Source organism: Monodelphis domestica, chromosome 1, assembly GCF_027887165.1.
Source record: "Monodelphis domestica isolate mMonDom1 chromosome 1, mMonDom1.pri, whole genome shotgun sequence".
Lineage (NCBI taxonomy): Eukaryota > Metazoa > Chordata > Mammalia > Didelphimorphia > Didelphidae > Monodelphis > Monodelphis domestica.
Genome location: NC_077227.1, coordinates 341,329,222 through 341,346,365, shown reverse-complemented (window position 1 = coordinate 341,346,365; position 17,144 = coordinate 341,329,222). Strand labels below are relative to the sequence as shown.

Below are 17,144 nucleotides of genomic sequence, written 5' to 3'. Positions count from 1 at the left end.
CCAATCTACTAGGTGCATTGAAGAGATACAAAAAATATAAGATGTGACCATGGTCCTTCTGGAGTATGGACCCATGAAACATTGGAAGCAATGCAAGACAGTATACAAGAAGCATTAACTGGCATGGTATGGATAATTGCAAGAGAATAATTCAGATCAAGGGCTTGGTGAATTCTTTGCAGGTAAATATTGACATAGATATAGATTATGTTGTTATTCATTTGTTTCAGTTTTGTCTGACCCTTTATGATACCATTTGGATGTTTTCTTGGCAAAGATACTGGAGTGGTTTATCATTTCCTTCTCCCCCCACATTTTATAGAGGAAGAAACTGAGGCCAATAAGGTTAAGTGACTTGCAAGTGTTTGAGGACAGATTTGAACTTATAAAAGTGAATCTTTTTTACTCCAGACCTGGCACTCTATCTATTATTGTACCACCTCATTGTCCATATAGATTATAGATCTAGATAACCCTTTTAGTCACTGAGGTGGATAAAGATGTTTGATTAGGAGCACAGTGCCTGGCATCTCATAGACAATAAATGTCTGCTCTCTCAAACAAAAAGTTAATATATCATTCCATTTCCTGTCTCTATTTGCACCCTAAGCTTGTGAAAAGGAGAGAGAAATGAACTGGTATAGAAGGTAGGCAGAATGGGGAAAACATTTCCAAGTGCTATGCTCTGAGTGTGCCCAATCAAGGTCTGCCCGGTGAATGAGAGAAGAAAAGAAGAGCCCTGAAGAATGCATGAGATTCACTTGCAAACAATTGTCTGAGAGTCAGGAGGCCCTTCCACAGGAAGGAGATAAATTCAAGCCTAGTTTATAAGAGCACTTAAAGTGGTCAGTGTGTTTATTTCCTGTGGTTACTAGGAATTCTATAGGAGGCTCTTAGGAGGAAGCTGGCATTAGTGCACTGAAACCTGATAAAATAGAATCAATAATTATTCCTCTTTCTTCCTAAACAAGTTTTCTTTGGGGTGAGGGGAGGACAAGGGATACTTTATTCTATAAAGGAAATCTGGGCAAATGTGGTATATCTTCCAGAACAGATAGAATTTATTGCAGCTGAGTTAAGACTTTGGGGATGCAAAGGAACTCTAGGCCTCCCTCCCTTCCTTCTTTCCATCCTTCCTTCCTTCCTTTTTTCTTTCCTGTTCTATTACTGCTTTAAAAATATACATTACAATCTGTACTAGAACCTGCCCTTCTAACAAAGTGCTGTTAATTAAACAAATAAACACACTGACTACATCTGCAAAGGTATTCCTCATTCTTCACCAATGGTTTGCCATCGAGATTATAGAACTTGGCATTCTCTTGGTTCTTCCCTCTCTCTTACTCCACATAGCTAATCATGTGCCAAATCTTTCCATTTCTATCTTCACATCTCTCATATCTCATCCCTTCTCTCTACTCACACAGATATTACTCTAATTCAGGCCCCCTTCACCCCTCTTCTAGATTATTGCAATAGCTTTTTAATTGGTCTCCGTGCCTCAGGTCTCTCATGTTGCTAGTTCATCACAGTCCATTCATGCACACTCAAAAGTCTTCTTTAGCACCACAATTCAAAGACATCAATTTTGTGGCATTTGGCTTTCTTTATAGTCTAACTCTCATAGCCATATATTGCTACTGGAAAAACCAAGCTTTGACTATGTGGACCTTTGTTGACAAGGTGATATCTCTGATTTTTAGTCCAGATTTGACATAGCTTTCCTTTCAAGTGTAAGGGGGGAAAGGGGTTAATTTTTAAAGGGTTGGACTTTATTATTTAAGATTTTGGTCACCAGGAATTTGATGAATTCCAAAGAGATTTTATTTAGTTTCATTACAAAATGTAGAAAAAGTGAAGTAAGAAATCAGAGAGAGGATAAGGGAAGCCTAAACACTAAGTAATTTACTCCTGGCCCCTACCTCAAAACCAGGACCAGGAGAGTTGGTCCTTAGCTGGCCTCTGCAAAGCTGAGGACCTGGGGAAGTCTCTCCTGAGGCTAGTCTCTTCAGAAGATATCCAGGAGTTCCGGTCAAGATGGCGGCGTAGAAGCAGCATAAGTTCAGACCTTGATAACCCTTCCTTACCGACCGCAAACAGAGTGCTCCTAGGCCACTGAAATTCAAGCTGAACAACAGGATAGACCTGGGGAAACCTCCTCCTGGACCTGGATCAAAAGGTACTGCACCCCAAAAGCCAGAACCCTAGATCACTCGGATCTAAGGGGTAGACAGGAAGAAAGTCCCAGGACCCATACCCCCCAACCCAGAGTGCTGAGCCCACGGCAGCAGCGGGAACCTCAGGGCTCTGAGGACTCACCTTGAAAGCAACCTGAGTCAGTCTCTGGGGCGCCCAACACAGATGGCAGGGAAACATAGAGAGAAGGGGAAGCCAGTAGCCCCCTGGCTGGGTCCTTCCATCTGAGTCTCAAGGGAGGTCCCAGCTTTAGGGCACCAGCTGAACCCAATCCCATCAGGAGCCCTCAGAGCTACTGAAAGGACAGAAAACTCAGGGCTGGCAAAGGGGTTGCTCCGAAGAGCTTACCTTGAAAGTAACCCAGGCCAGTTTCCGGGCATTCAGCACAGACTGTGGAAGAGGAGGTTACTGCTTTTTTTGTTCTTCCTTTTTTTGGCTCCGGGATCATTCGACCCACACCACCTGAACCTAATCCCATCAGGAGCCCTCAGAGCTTCTGAAAGAACAAAAACCTCAGGGCTAGTGAAGGGCTTATCTTGAAAACAACCTGGGGCCAGTCTCCAGGCATTCAACACAGATTGTGGAGGAGGAGGCTTATTGCATCAGGGCTCATTCGGCCCAAACCAGGTGAACCTAATCTCATCAGGAGCCCTCAGAGCCCAGGCAAGCCACGACCCCTCCCCCCTTAGAGATCAGGGTCTTCTGAAAAAACAGAAACCAAGAGGCAAAGTCAAGATGGCAGCCTAGAAGGAGCATAGACCTGGCAGCCTGGCCAGAGCTTTGGAGATCCTCCATATCTGCTCCAGCCATCCAGGAAGTTTAAAACTCAGAGTAAACCCAGCCCAACTAAGCTGAACTCAATCCCATCAAAAGTCTCCAGAACACAGGGAAGCCCAGGCTCCCCATCCATCCTCATCGACTGCTGGACTTTAAGCCAATCAAAAGCCTCCAGAGGACAGGAAAGCTCAAACCCCCAACAACCATCCCCCAGAGATTACACCAAGAGATCCTCTGTTAAAGCTCCAAGAGGGGAGACTGATAGAAGTCCCCAAAAAACAAAAAAATGAGAGGAACAAGAGCACAGACAAATACAGGGAGGAAAGAAGGGGTGAATTTGAATAAACAACAGAAACAGAAGAAAGAAACTACAATAGACAGCTACTACTCACCAAATAGAACAGAGGGGGAGAGATCAGCAAACGATAAACCAGAAATCCCAGTGAATTGGATACAGGCTGTGGAAGAACTCAAAACACAACTAAGAGAGGCTGAAGACAATTGGGAAAAGAACTTAAAAATTAAGATAAGTCATTTGGAAACAGAGGCACTTGAACTAAAACAAGAAAATAGTGTCCTGAAAGCCAAAATCATCCAGCTGGAAAATGAGGCAAAGGAGATGAAAGATGAGGCAAAGGAGATGAAAGACAAGATAAAGAGGATTAAAGACGATCTTCAAAGAAAATCAGACCAGAAGGAAAAAGATGACCAAAAAGCCAGAGATGAAATCCAGTCTTTAAGAACTAGAGTAAAACAACTAGAATCAAGTGACCTCACAAGGCAGCAGGACACTATAAAACAAAACAAAAAGAATGAAAAGATTGAGGAAAATGTGAAGCATCTCATTCACAAAACAGACGATTTAGAAAATCATTCAAGAAGAGACAATTTAAGAATAATTGGACAACCAGAAGACCACGACAAAAGAAAAAGCCTGGACATAATACTAGAGGAAATTATCCAGGAAAACTGTCCCAAGGACTTGAACAAGAGGGGAAAGTGGAGATTGAAAGAATCCACAGATCACCCTCTGTATTTAATCCCCAACTGACAACACCGAGAAATGTTATAGCCAAATTCAAAAACAATCAGATGAAAGAACAGGTATTATAAGCTGCCAAGAAGAAGCCATTCAGATACCATGTAAACACAGTGAGGATAACATAGGATCTGTCTGCATCCACACTGAAGGACTGAAAGGCATGGAATACAATATTCTGGAAAGCAAGGGAACTAGGCCTACAGCCAAGAATAAAATACCCATCAAAACTGACTATATTCTTACAGGGGAAAGTATGGTCATTTAACACAACAGAAGAGTTCCAAGCATTCATAAATAAAAGACCAGACCTGAACAGAAAATCTGAAGTCCAACCACAGAACTCAAGAGAATCATCAAAAGGTAATTAAAAAAGAGGAGAAAAACAACAACAACAACAAAAATTTTTTTAAGAGACTCAATAAGTTAAAATGATATGTATCCCTATAAGAAAAGAGGTCATTGGCAACTCTTAAAAACTGTTGCTATCACCTAAGCAGCTAGAAGAACTACACTCAGAGGGAACAGTGACAAACTGTATAGGATGAAAGGACAAGACATAAATAGGTATATAGATATATGCATGCATAAATACATATACATGTGTATGTATATATATATATATACATGACTAAAGCTAAAAAAGAAAAGAGGTTATGACTAAAAGAAATGGGAAAAGAAACAAATGGGGGTAAATTTATATGTCACAAAGAAGCTCATGGCGGGAGGGGGGAGAACATTGATACACTGGAAGGGTAAAGAGGTTGGAGATAGGAAATACTCAACTCTTACGTACTTTGAAACTGACCCAAAGAGGGAAGAACAATCCAATCCATTGGGGAAGAGAAGAGATTTGTGCCCTATAGGGGTGTAGAAGGGTAAAAAACAGACTGGTGGGGAGGGAAGCAGTACAAGGGAGGGAGAGGGTGGGGGGGGGGAATTTTAAAAAGACTACAGGGGAAAATAAGGGAGGGAATAAGAAGGGAGGGGGTAGAAAGGGAAGTACAAGGGGGACTGGTTTAAAGTAAATCACTGGACTAAAAGGTAGAGCTAAAGAAGAAAGGTTAGAATTAGGGAAGGATATCAAAATGCCAGGGAGTCCACAAGTGACAGTCATAACGTTGAACGTGAATGGGATGAACTCACCCATAAAACGTAGACAACTAGAAGAATGGATTAGAATCCAAAACCCTACCATATGTTGTCTCCAAGAAACACACATGAGGCGGGTAGACACCCACAAGGTCAGAATTAAAGGATGGAGTAAGACCTTCTGGGCCTCAATTGACAGAAAGAAGGCAGGAGTGGCAATCATGATATCTGATAAAGCCAAAGCAAAAATAGACCTGATCAAAAGGGATAGGGAAGGTAATTATATTTTGTTAAAAGGGACTTTAGATAATGAGGAAATATCAACATGTATGCACCAAATAATATAGCACTCAAATTTCTAATGGAGAAACTAGGAGAATTGAAAGAAGAAATAGACAGTAAAACCATATTAGTGGGAGACTTTAACCAACCATTATCAAATTTAGATAAATCAAATAAATAAATAAATAAGAAAGAGGTAAAAGAAGATATCCAGGAAAGAGTCAGTTTTTTCACTCACCATCTGTCAGTCCAATCAGAAGATTCTTCTGTCCCTCTTCTCCAGCCTCAACTCAAAAGCATGGAGAATTGAATCCAGCAGAAGTGGAAGTCCAAATTGAACTCCACTCCAAGAATTCCAATTCCAAGTTGAACTCCACTTTTAAAGACAGTTTCTCTTGTGACACTTCCCCTAATTCCACGTCTACCAATCACAGCTGACACTCTGTTCTAGGACTGCCCAGAAGGCACTCAGTCGATTCTGATTCGTCGCCCACTATTGCACATGTGGGTCACAGACCTCCCACTTCATGATTAAGTGGGATATTTGAACTTTTGGTGATTAGATCTAAATGGGCAGATCTTCATACTTAACTTTTAAGTACTGTGTTTATACTTTTTGTGATTAAATCTAAAAATAGGCAGGTCTCCATACTTAACTTTTAAGATTATTATTAGATTAAAATCTAAAAATAGACATGAGTTACAATTTAAATCTTCACAATCAGGGAAGAACTAAGAACCTTCATTGTTATAATCAGGGGAGAGCCAAATCCAATCTTCACACAAGGAACAAATGTCTTTTAATTTTATGGCTACAGTTTTCATCTGCAGTGATCTTTGAGCCCAAGAATATAACATCTGACACTCCATTAAGTTCCTTCCTTCCTTTGTCAGAACTGGAACTACTTGTAGTTGTTTTTGACTCTTCCCCTTGTAGCATGTTAGATGCCTTCAAACTTGAGGGGCTCAACTTCTGGTGTGACATATCTTTTATCATTTTAATGCTGTCCATGGATTTTCTTGGCAAAGATATTGGAAAGGTTTGTCATTTCTTTCTCCAACAAGGGAAAGAATCTAAAGTATGATTAACTAAAGTATGATAAGAATCATTGTTACACAGAACTCCTAGGTGAAGAAACTCCCTCTGCTAATGTAGATTAACTGCTCTTTTGCCTTGAAACCAATATTTAGTATTGATTCTAAGACAGAGAGAAAGAAGAAGAAGAAGAAGAAGGAGAGAGAGAGAGAGAGAAAGAGAGGAAGGGGAAGAAGGAAGGAAGGAAGGAAGGAAGGAAGGAAGGAAGGAAGGAAGGAAGGAAGGAAGGAAGGAAGGAAGGAAGGAAGGAAGGAAGGAAGGAAGGAAGGAAGGAAGGAAGGAAGAAAAGCAATCACCTAGCATAGGTATAACCCTGTATTCCTGCATATGCAAATACACACAATTTACATTTTTCATAAATATGGATTTTTATTTGTTAAACTACTCTTTTGTATATTCACCTCTTAATTATCTAAGCCAGTAGGGGCCTGGAGCCTGGAATAGATTTCAGCAAGACATCAGGAAGACAACTTCCTTTTCAACATCCCAACCTAGCAGGACTCTATATGAACATCAAATCAAATGCTCACACTTTCATGCCTCTCCCCTAGGTCAGAAGAAGCACTTGGACCTTGAAGGATGACTTTTGAGTCAATTCTTTGTAGGTGCCACTGAATCATGACCAAGAAGACATTGTGATGGCAGAGAAAGAAACCATCCTGACTTTTCCCCTTTCTTCTGTGACTTAAGAGAATGATAGAAGTTGGCATCCTAGAGTCTACATCAAGAGTGTTTGCTCTCTATTTTTTTTAAACCATATCTTCTGTCTTAGTACCAATTCTAAGACAGAAGAGCAATGGGGGCTAGACAGTAGGGGTTAAGTGACTTGCCCAGGGTCACACAGCTAGGAAGTGTCTAAACAGAGGACCTTCCAACTCCATGCCTGGCCTTCTGTCCACTGTGCTACCTGGCTGCCCTAGGTCTTTGCTCTTTGAGGAAGAAATAGGTTTTAGTTCATAGGCTCGTAGATTTAGAACTTGAGTGAATCTTAAAGGTCATTTAGTATGGCCCCTCATTTTACAGAGGAGGAGGAAACTGAACCCTAGAGTTATTAAGTGATTTCTCCAAAATCTCTGAAATAATAGTGGCAGAGCTGGGATCTGAACCCAGGTCCTCTGGCTCCAAATTTGATGTGTTTTCCACTACACTGAACAAACTCATTCAGTTTCAAAACGATGATGGAAATGATAGTGAAACTTCAGTTTAAAAAAAAATGCCAATATTCTGGGAAAAAGTCAGCCTAGAGGAGAAGGCCTGAAGTGGTGACAGCTGCTGAAATAGTGGAGAGCTGATTTGAGTTGGGGTGGCTGAGACATGAAACTTGTTCTGTCCTCCTCAGAACTGTACTCTTGGACCAGCTACTGCTATAGGATTTCAAATATGTTTCCTCTTAGGAACAGGATCTGTTTTCTCCATAAGGGACCCAGACACTAAGGGATGGGCAGATCTCTCAGCTCAGTTTCTTGGACACAGATTTTATCTCCCCTCCAAGTTTTTCATTATTAAGAAATTAGGCCTTCACCCAGAAAAATAAAATAAAATAAAATAATCCGTCATTTCATGTTGTCTTTGGTTGGCGTTCTTTTGCTCTCTCCCTTTCATTCCCGTAAAGCCCGGCACGTCCTTGCCAACTGTCTAAAAGGGGAACTGTGAGCAGACCTGTGTGTGGAATACCAACTATACGGCCACGGAAGTATGAGAGTGGCAATAGAACCAGGAAAAAGAAAACAATGCAGATGGAAAAGTCGTCTTCATTCAACTTTTCTTGCAGAGTCAAAGGCAGCTGGCAAGCCAGAGGGGTCTCTAAAAATAGCCAAAGTCCTTAAAAAGAAATGATATGAAATAAAGAAGCAATTTCTACACTTCCTTTACAGAGACTCTGCAAAAATGATCCCCCAGAAAGGCTCAGGTCTCTGGGCAGGTAATTAGAGAGGACATGTCTCTCTCTGCCATTTGGCTCTCACACCTACTGGGCCATCTTTACAAAGCCACAACCCTAAGCTCCCCAATCTCCCATTTGTTTCCTGCCTAGCACAGGATGCCATTGCCTTAGCAGGAATGTAGCTCTCTGGGTAGAAGCCTCTGGCCTCCATGGCCCAGTTTCAAGACCTGGAATAGGTTCTGACATGTGAAATGGCTCGATGGCCTTTAGATTCTTTCTGGGTATCCAGCTGCTTTAAACACAAAACCACACTCTGGGACTGCTCGCTACTCCTCTGGAGGGGCCTGGATACAATCTGTCTAGCCGAAATGTGAGTTCTGTCCTTTTTTTTTTTCCCCCAAAGCTTGGAATGAACATAGGGCCCTTGGAAGAGACTATGTAGATGAGAGGCAACACAACAGGTTAGCCAGAGCTGACACTAGGGGAAGGCAAGGTTAGCAGTTGCTCCGGTTGCAAGTCACAGGAGGTGCCAAGAGGGACATAGTTCTTATCTACTTTTTCCCAGGAGGGCAGGCAATCCCCTGAAAGACAGCTCTGGGATTTGGGAGCTGCACACATTGTGGGAGATATGACTCTTGATTGTCTAATAGGGGTTACTTACTTTTTTATGTATATATTTGTTTTCTGTTACAGATAATTCCACTCCCTCTTGTGTGCAGGGCTGCTAGATGGCACAGTGGCTAGAGTACTGGGCCTGATGTCAAGAAGATTCATCTTCCTGAGTTCAAATCCAGCTTTAGACACTTATTAGCCAAGTGTCCCTGAGCATTAGTCCTCTTTGCACAGTTTCCTCATCTGTAAAATAATCTGGAGGAGAGAATGGCAAAATACTCCAGTATCGTTGCCAAGAAAACCTCAAATGGTCTCATAGTCAAAGGTGAAAAATGACTGAACAGCAAGACTAACAATGAAAAGTGAGAAACAGGACCCTGAAACTTCTAGAGCAGTACTGTACAAATAATAACTATTTGACTAAACGCTTATTTGCTCTAGCTAACTTTTCAAAATTTTGTTAGAACTGGTAGAAAAATAGTCATCTGGTTCAATTCCATTTTTAGATAACAAAAAAAAGTTCTGGAGAAGAATAGTCCCTTATCCCTAGTCTTAAAAGCTGGCTAGTGGCAATTCTAATGGGTTGAAGTGGAAGCCCCTCACTCAGTCCCACAACCTATCTTGTTGATCTTAACCCAGATTCTCCCTTGAATAGAGATTAATTGCTCTAGTATGAGAGGAGTCAAGAGAAACCATGAGAAAATGGATCTAATGTGGATTCATGTTGGGTTGGGTCACCCAAGGGAAGATGTCAAGACTGGGATCAAATCCCAAGGAAAGATTCTTTAGGCAATGTACCACTCAGTCCTTCCCCAGTGTAATCTCTGGGAGAGATAATTCAGTTCCCAAGATTTGAAGTCTTAAAGGGCCCATTTCAAAGAAAACAAGTCTCTCCTGGAAAGCGACTAACTTGTCTAAAAAAGTTGTCAGGCTAGTGGAGAGTATAAAAAGATCAAGGAAGTCAGTGGATGACTTTTGCTCTTGGGTCAGACTCTTATTCTTTCCCCCTTCTCTCATTTTTCATACATTTCTTTAGTGAAAGCTGCATGAATCAAGGCTTGCTTTATGGAAGGTTCCAAAACAGCCCACCAGCCGAGACATATAGTGTTGGGACAAACCCCAGGCATTTGCAAAGAACTGGCAGACAAGTAACGGTCAGTGTTGGACTTGGAAAAGTTAAAAATGTCTAGGTCAGGGGGAGAGCAGGAAAAAAACAAAACACCCTCCCCCTTGTTCTGGAAGGTCTGTTGAAATAGATAAAGGAATGTGCTCCTTGGACTGGTTCTGGAGATTGTAACTTTCATAACAGATTCAAAAGATTTTTGGAGGAACATCAGTAAAGGAAGGTAAAAGGAAAGGGGAAGTGCCAGAGACACTGCATAATAACTCCACATTCAGCTTAAAGCCCCAGTGATTTAATACATTGGTCTGCAGAAAGGATATTTACATTTGTGAGGTGTGCTGATTTTCATGATGGCTAGGAGCCTGTGGGAAGCTCTGGACTGGATTTAAAGTTCAGACAGAAACCTGGGCCCTTGGAGCGTGCCAAATCAGGCATCTCTCTGTTTTTCCTCTCAGAGGGAAGACTTGTTTTTCTCTAAGGCCTTGCTAAGTATTTCTGACATTCAGCAGAATGGTGTCTTCTGTCTAGGGAGCATGCCAGGAGTGGAAGGGTCAGTGTGACGAGACCTGACTAATCATAATAAAAGTAAGAAGGAAAAGGGCAGGTTGGTATAGTGGAAAGTATTCTGGTCCTGGCACCAGAAGATTTGGGTTTGAATTGTGCCTTTTACACTTACTACTATCAGAGCTTGGGCAAGTTACTTAACCTTCCCAGCCTCAGTTTTCTCATCTTTAAAATGGGAAGAGAATGGAGTAAATGGTTTTCATTTTCCATCTTCCAGCTACAATATTATGGAAAAAAGTGACAGAGGCTTATATGTGTCTGATTCTTCATTAAGAGTTCTGATCAGTTAAAGTGCTGCCATGAATTCCATGTAGCATCACTGAAGTCTATGATTGAACTGGTTGGCAGCATGAATGGCATAATCTCATCAGCCTTAGCCATCTGATAGCCAAAATTCTATACAATGATGATAGCCCTCATGCCCTTGGTATCTACAGCCTAACAACCACTTTGATCAAATTTAACAATAGATTCCTTGACTTCAGGGATTGGACCCTCCTTCTTCCTTCTCTGCACACAGTGGACACTTAGGAAAAATGACCACCTGCAGCAAGAGGAAGATCTGGTATCATGATGGTCTAGGAATTGGTATAGAAGGATCCCAATTCAAAGAATGGAAGGCAAAGGATAGTGAATTTGTGTTATTCCGGACGCCTTTGCTTTTAGGCTTGTTGAAATGACATATCAAGGAAAATGGACAGGAGGCACTACTGGTACTGCTAAAAGAGTCCTGTGTCTGAAGCCAGGATGCTAGAGGACTTTAGTTCAGATCCAGCCACTGAGGCTTATTGGTGGTTTGAACCACAGTATTTCATTTCTCAGAGACTTGATTTTCCTCATCTATAAAATGGGAATAGGGTAGCAATGTGTTGTAGCAGATAACATGCTGGGCCTGGTGTCAGGAAGACTCATCTTCCTGATTTCAAATTTAGTTTCAGACACTTATTAACTGTGTGACCCTGAGCAAGTCACTGAACTATGTTTGCCTCAGTTTCCTCATCTGTAAAAGAAGCTAGAGAAAGAAATGGCAAACCCCTCCTATATCTTTGCCCCAAACCCCTCCTAAACAACTGGAGTCATGAAGAGTTGATGCAACTGAACAATATGAATAACAACAAAATGGGAATGATGTGCAATACCTACTCCCAGGATTATTATGAAGAAAATAAAAAAGTATTCTACAAACATGTATTATTATTTCTGCTAGTATTCTGGCTTTGATGAGTTATAGAGTACCTAAGCAGATGGTAGAAGAACATTATTATAAATTCCAGGCAGGACAAACACTCCAAACAAACATTATTGAGAAAATTTTATGTTTCATATTACCCTATATAATCTTCCTGAGGGCAGGGACTTTCTTCCCTTCCCTTCCCCTTCCCTTTCCTTTTCTCCTTCCCCTTCCCCTTCCCCTTCCCCTTCCCTTTCCCCTTCCCCTTCCTTTTCCCCTTCCCCTTCCCTTTCCCCTTCCCTTCCCTTCTCCTTCCCTTATGTTTCAGAATCAATACTATGTGTTGCTATGTATGTATTCCAAGGCAGAAGAGTAGTAATGGTTAGGAAATGTCTGAAGTTAAATTTGAACCCAGGACTTCCAGACTCCGAGCCTGGCTCTCTATCTATCTAGACATCTAGCTGCTCCCAGTGACCATTTCCTCCTCTGGATCTTGATGTCTCTAGGACTTCCTTCAATACATGACAATTTGTCAGGGATGTTGTTGGAGTAGGAATTCTACCTTCCCTGAGACAGATTGTAATACATCCATCTCATATTTTATGATAGTAATCTGAGGCTTACAGGGGCTAAATGACTTGTCCAGAGTCACATAGCAAGTAAGCATCTGAGACAGAAAATGAACCCAATTCTTTCTGGTTCCAAGTCCAGCTTTTGGTCTATTGTATTATTCTGTCACCTTGCAACTAAAAACCAGCTAGTAACTTTTAGGGCATTTTGATTTGCTTATCAGAAATTGCCAACCATTTTGCAACTTATTCCAACATAAATCAGTTGTATAGTTTAGGAAAGGCTATAGAAAGAACATGGATCTTTTAGCAGATAACATTTCAGCCCACAGAGCAGAACAGTATAGCTTTTGGTGACATGCTAGCCCCAGTTCATGCCAGACAACTATAGCTACATTCCTATCTTTAAGACTAATGCAGTGGGATGAGGGTGGGGTAAGACCAGAGAGAAGAACACACTGTCTCTGTCTATTCAGGCAATCTTTCCTTTACCAGAGGGTATGAGTGATTCTCTGCCAACCTAACACTTCCTGGCAGAGGTAACAAAATCTGGAATTCCTTTGTGTTTCTTAGCCCTAGCCAAAATCAAGCAGCTCTACACAACTCAGTCCATAGAATCATAGACTATCAGAATAACAGGTGTGATAGGGATCTCAAAGGTCATATGATCCAATCCCAGATTTGGAAGGGATCTCAGAAATTGTCTAATCCAACCCATGCCCATGTCCCTCTCTATAACATCTCTAAAAAGGAGTATTCTCTCTCTTCATCTCCAGTCTCAAATCATCAATTGTTTATTGGACCTAGTTGGTGTTGCAGATAAGTTAAAAAACAATCCACTGGCTTGTGAAAAATCTTACCAGTACATTAAGTGCTACTTCTTGCTGTCACTGCTGAGCTACTGGGTTTATTGCCGATGGTAAATGTATCATGTTATTATAGATCATACATAGACTTCCTCCCGAGTGTGGAAGCTCAAAAAAAGTCAGTGTGACAGATTAATAGGCTTGCTGTTTGATTTCTTTTAGGAAACAAACTAAAGTCAGAGATAAGATGACAGGGAGGTGAAGACATCACCCACTAATCTATCACCAGAAGGGTTTGAATCGATCTGATGGCTTTCCTCATGGACATACTAGGTCTTCTGCTTTATGTTGTTCAGTTGCTTCAGTTGTGTCTGACTTGTTGTAACCCCATTTGGCAGAGATTTTCCACTTCCTTTTTCAGCTCATTTTACAGATGAGGAAACAAGCAAACAAGATGAAGTGACTTTCCCAGAGTCACACAGCTAGTAAGTGTCTGAGGCTAGATTTAAATTCAGAAAGATGGGTCTTCCTGACTCTGAGTCAGCCACTCTATTCACTGTGCCACTTAGTTGTCTTCTGTTTTGTGGGATTTCAGAAATTTAAGTGATTCTTGATACTTTTGTGTATTCTTTAAGCACATCCTATACAGTAAGCTTCAGGGGCCACCCCCGTTTGAGGTCTTTCTGGTTCACTCTCTGTGCTCTAATGATCTTGTATCTACTTTGTATGTATTTGTATTTACTTATTTTTGTATATATTGTACTGTCTGTCCCTCCTCCCCCCAGCCTGTAATAGATGATATTTTTAGGGTGTATATTTGATGGTATACTAAATAACTAATGGATCAAGGTTTGTCTACCCTCCTGAGCCCTTTTCCTCCCTCTTCAGAAGCCTTTCAGCTTCCCCTCCCACCTTACTTCAGTCTCCCTCAAATCACTCAGTGTGAGCTAGGAGATTTCAATGAAATAGTTCTTAATCTTGTTCTTAATCTTCTTTGTCAAACAAGGGGTTTATTTGGGAAAGAGAGGACAAGGGTGGAGGATAAGGTAAGAGGAGTGGGATATCCCTATTCTCTATAGAGAGTGTTGGTTTGGAGGATACTGAGGGAAATGGCAATTCTGTCACAAGCATGAACTAGTCAGTCAGAGATATATAAGAAGGACCAGTGTCCTTCTTCTTTCTTCCACCTTCTAATCAGCCAGGCCACCTCCAATTTGATTAACTCAAGTCCCAGAGATACAACTAGCTTCTTTCTCCACATTAGCCAGAAGCCAAAAGCCCTTCAGCTTTACTCACCACCATCAGCCAAAGACCTTCAGCCCAGTTCAGCAGTTGGCTTGGCTCCAACTGCCTTTCCCGGTAACATTCCAAATGATGACTGACAGATGATCCATCCTCAGCTTTCTGTCCTTTGCAAGCTTTGTAAATTCTCTCCTCCTCCAGCCCTAATACAATGTAAAACTCTTTGGGGGCAGGAGCTTTTAAATTTTTATCTTTGTCAGCCTAGTGTGTAGTACAGTACCTAGCACATTTATTGTTCAGTCATTTTGAGTCATGGAGTCTAGGTGACCCCATTTGGGGTTTTGTTGGCAAAGATACAGGAGTGGTTTGCCATTTCCTTCTTTAGCTCATTAAAAAAAAAATCCTTACCTTCTGTCTTAGAATCAATAATAAGTTCTAGTTCCAAGACAGAGGAGCTGCAAGGGCTAGGCAACTGGGGTTAAGTGACTTGCCCAGTCACAGAGCTAGGAAGTCTCTGAGGTTAGATTTGAATCCAGGACCTTCCTTCTCCAGGCCTGGTGCTCTTTCTACTGAACCACCTAATTACTCCCTCCAGCTCATTTTACAGATGAGGAAACTGACACAAATTGGGTTAAGTGATTTACTCAGAGTCAACTAGCTAGTAAGTATCTGAATGCAGATTGGAACTCAGGTCTTCCTGATTCTAGACCTGGCACTCTATCCACTGTGCCATCTGGCTGTCCAACCTGACACGTAGTAGGTTCATAATAAATATTTGTTGAATTGAATTATTGAGTGGAATTTTTGCCTATTGCTTAAAATATTACCAGACTATAAGTCAGAGAACTGGAAAAAAAAATTGTTCTTTATTGCTTGGGGTCTACTTATATGATTAAAAAAAAGAATTAGTTTTGTATACATATTATAGGCTAAAGTCCTAGTGCAGCTCCAAGCTTTAGTAGCTTACAACTGTACTAAGAGTATACAGACACCCTGAATTCAACTAATACACAATGTCTGCTCCCATTCCCCTCCTCCCAAGTCTATCAATCTCTTCACTACTTTGTTTCCTGTATCTTCATTTTCAGTAAACTTTGTGTTGATGACAGGAATCAAATTATAGCTCTGAAAGGAAATGCCTTCTGTAAACATGGTGGTGTCTCAACAATAGCTCTGAAGGACTCATAAAATGCTATTCTCTTCACCCTGGAAAAGATAGGGAAGAGATAGAGGGGTGAGTCATCCTTTTTTTATACCTGAGGCTGGTACAATGTTTAATCATCCTGTTACTGCCTAGGGGCCTATTATAGTCTGTTGCTACTGTTTAGAACTAAATCAAACTTCTTCCCCAATTAGCTTTATTCTGATTTCTGGTGGGAGGGCAGGCAGGATATGGGTTTTTTTTTTTTAATTTTGGGTACCACAATAGGGAGGTCATTGATAAACTGGAGAATCTCTTTTGTTGTGAAGTTGTTTCAGTTGTGTCTGATTCTTTGTGACTCCCTTTGGGTTTTCTTGAAGTCTGTCTATAGGAGAGCAATCCAAATAGCAAAATGGGCATTAAATTAGTCAGTCAGTCAGTCAGTCAGTCAGTCAATAAGTCAGTAAGCATTTTAAGTGCTCCTGTGTGCCAGGCACTGTACTAAGTAAAAGGGATACAACACCAAAGCTTAAAGGACAGAATGAGGAATGTTGGGGGGGGGCAATGTGGGAAAATGGGGACACTAATACTCTGTGGGTGAAAGTGTGAACTGGTCCAACCATTTTGGAAAGCAATCTGGAATTATTCCCAAAGAGTTATAAATCTGTGAATACTTTTTTGACCAAGTAATACCACCATTAGGCTTATTTCCTAAGGTGATTTGGGAAAAAGGAAAAGAATCTATGTTCTAAAATATTTGTAGCAGCTCTCTTTGTGGTGGCAAAAACTGGAAACCGAGGGGATGCCCATGAATTGGGAAATGGCTAATAGAGTTGTGACATAGGATTGTGACAGAATGCTAATGTATCATAAAATATGATGAGCAGCTTAATTTTTTAAAAACATGGATTCCTAGCTGTGTGACCTTGGGCAAATCACTTAACCCTAATTGCCTACCCCTTACCTCTCTTCTTCCTTGGAACTGATTCTTAGTAGTATCAGTTCTAAGACAGAAGGCAAGGATTTATTTAAAAAAATAAAGAAACATGGGAAAAATCTACATGATATTATAAAGAGTAACATGAGGAGAACCAAGAAAACATTATATATAGCAACAAAAATATTGTTCCAATGACTTGTGTATGTCCATCCCCAGAGAAAGAACTGATAAATAGAAACAAGCAAGACACTGTTTTATATATTTTACAGAAAAAATGATATTATTTTATATATAAATTGTTAAATAATATATAAATCTACATTGAAACCTTTACCTTCTGTCTTAGAATCAATACTTTGTATTGGTTTTAAAAGCAGAAGGGGAGTAAGAGCTAGGCATTAGGGGGTTAAATGATTTGCCCAGGGTCACACAACAAGGAAGTATTTAAGGCTAGATTTAAACCCAGGATTTTCCATCTCTAGGCCTGGTGCTCTATCCATATCTTTTTGTTAAATGATGCCTTTTCTAGTGGGGGGGGGGAGAGGGAGGGAGTTACCTGGAAATTTTAATGTACAATAAGTAAATAAATAAATTTTAAAAAATGTAAAAGTC

General features: G+C 40.8%; 1 protein-coding gene and 1 long non-coding RNA gene across 8 annotated transcripts in view; one reads left to right on the top strand and one right to left on the bottom strand.

Moving 5' to 3' along the window:
- Nucleotides 1-14,612, bottom strand: part of LOC130458226 (uncharacterized) — a 124,211-nt gene extending 109,599 nt beyond the window's left edge. For all 4 annotated transcript variants that reach the window (XR_008917334.1, XR_008917337.1, XR_008917340.1 and 1 more), the window contains exon 1: nucleotides 14,506-14,612. This is a non-coding gene — a long non-coding RNA (uncharacterized LOC130458226). The remainder of the gene's footprint in view (nucleotides 1-14,505) is intronic.
- Nucleotides 1-17,144, top strand: part of FGF1 (fibroblast growth factor 1) — a 167,411-nt gene that overhangs the window by 87,736 nt on the left and 62,531 nt on the right. Inside the window, exon 1 of one of the 4 annotated variants that reach the window (XM_056821838.1) lies at nucleotides 8,301-8,734. The exons of the other annotated variants lie outside the window; for them this stretch is intronic. The gene's annotated coding sequence lies outside the window, so the exon portion shown is untranslated. Of the gene's footprint in view, nucleotides 1-8,300; nucleotides 8,735-17,144 lie in introns of those variants that run through there. 4 annotated transcript variants of the gene reach the window in all.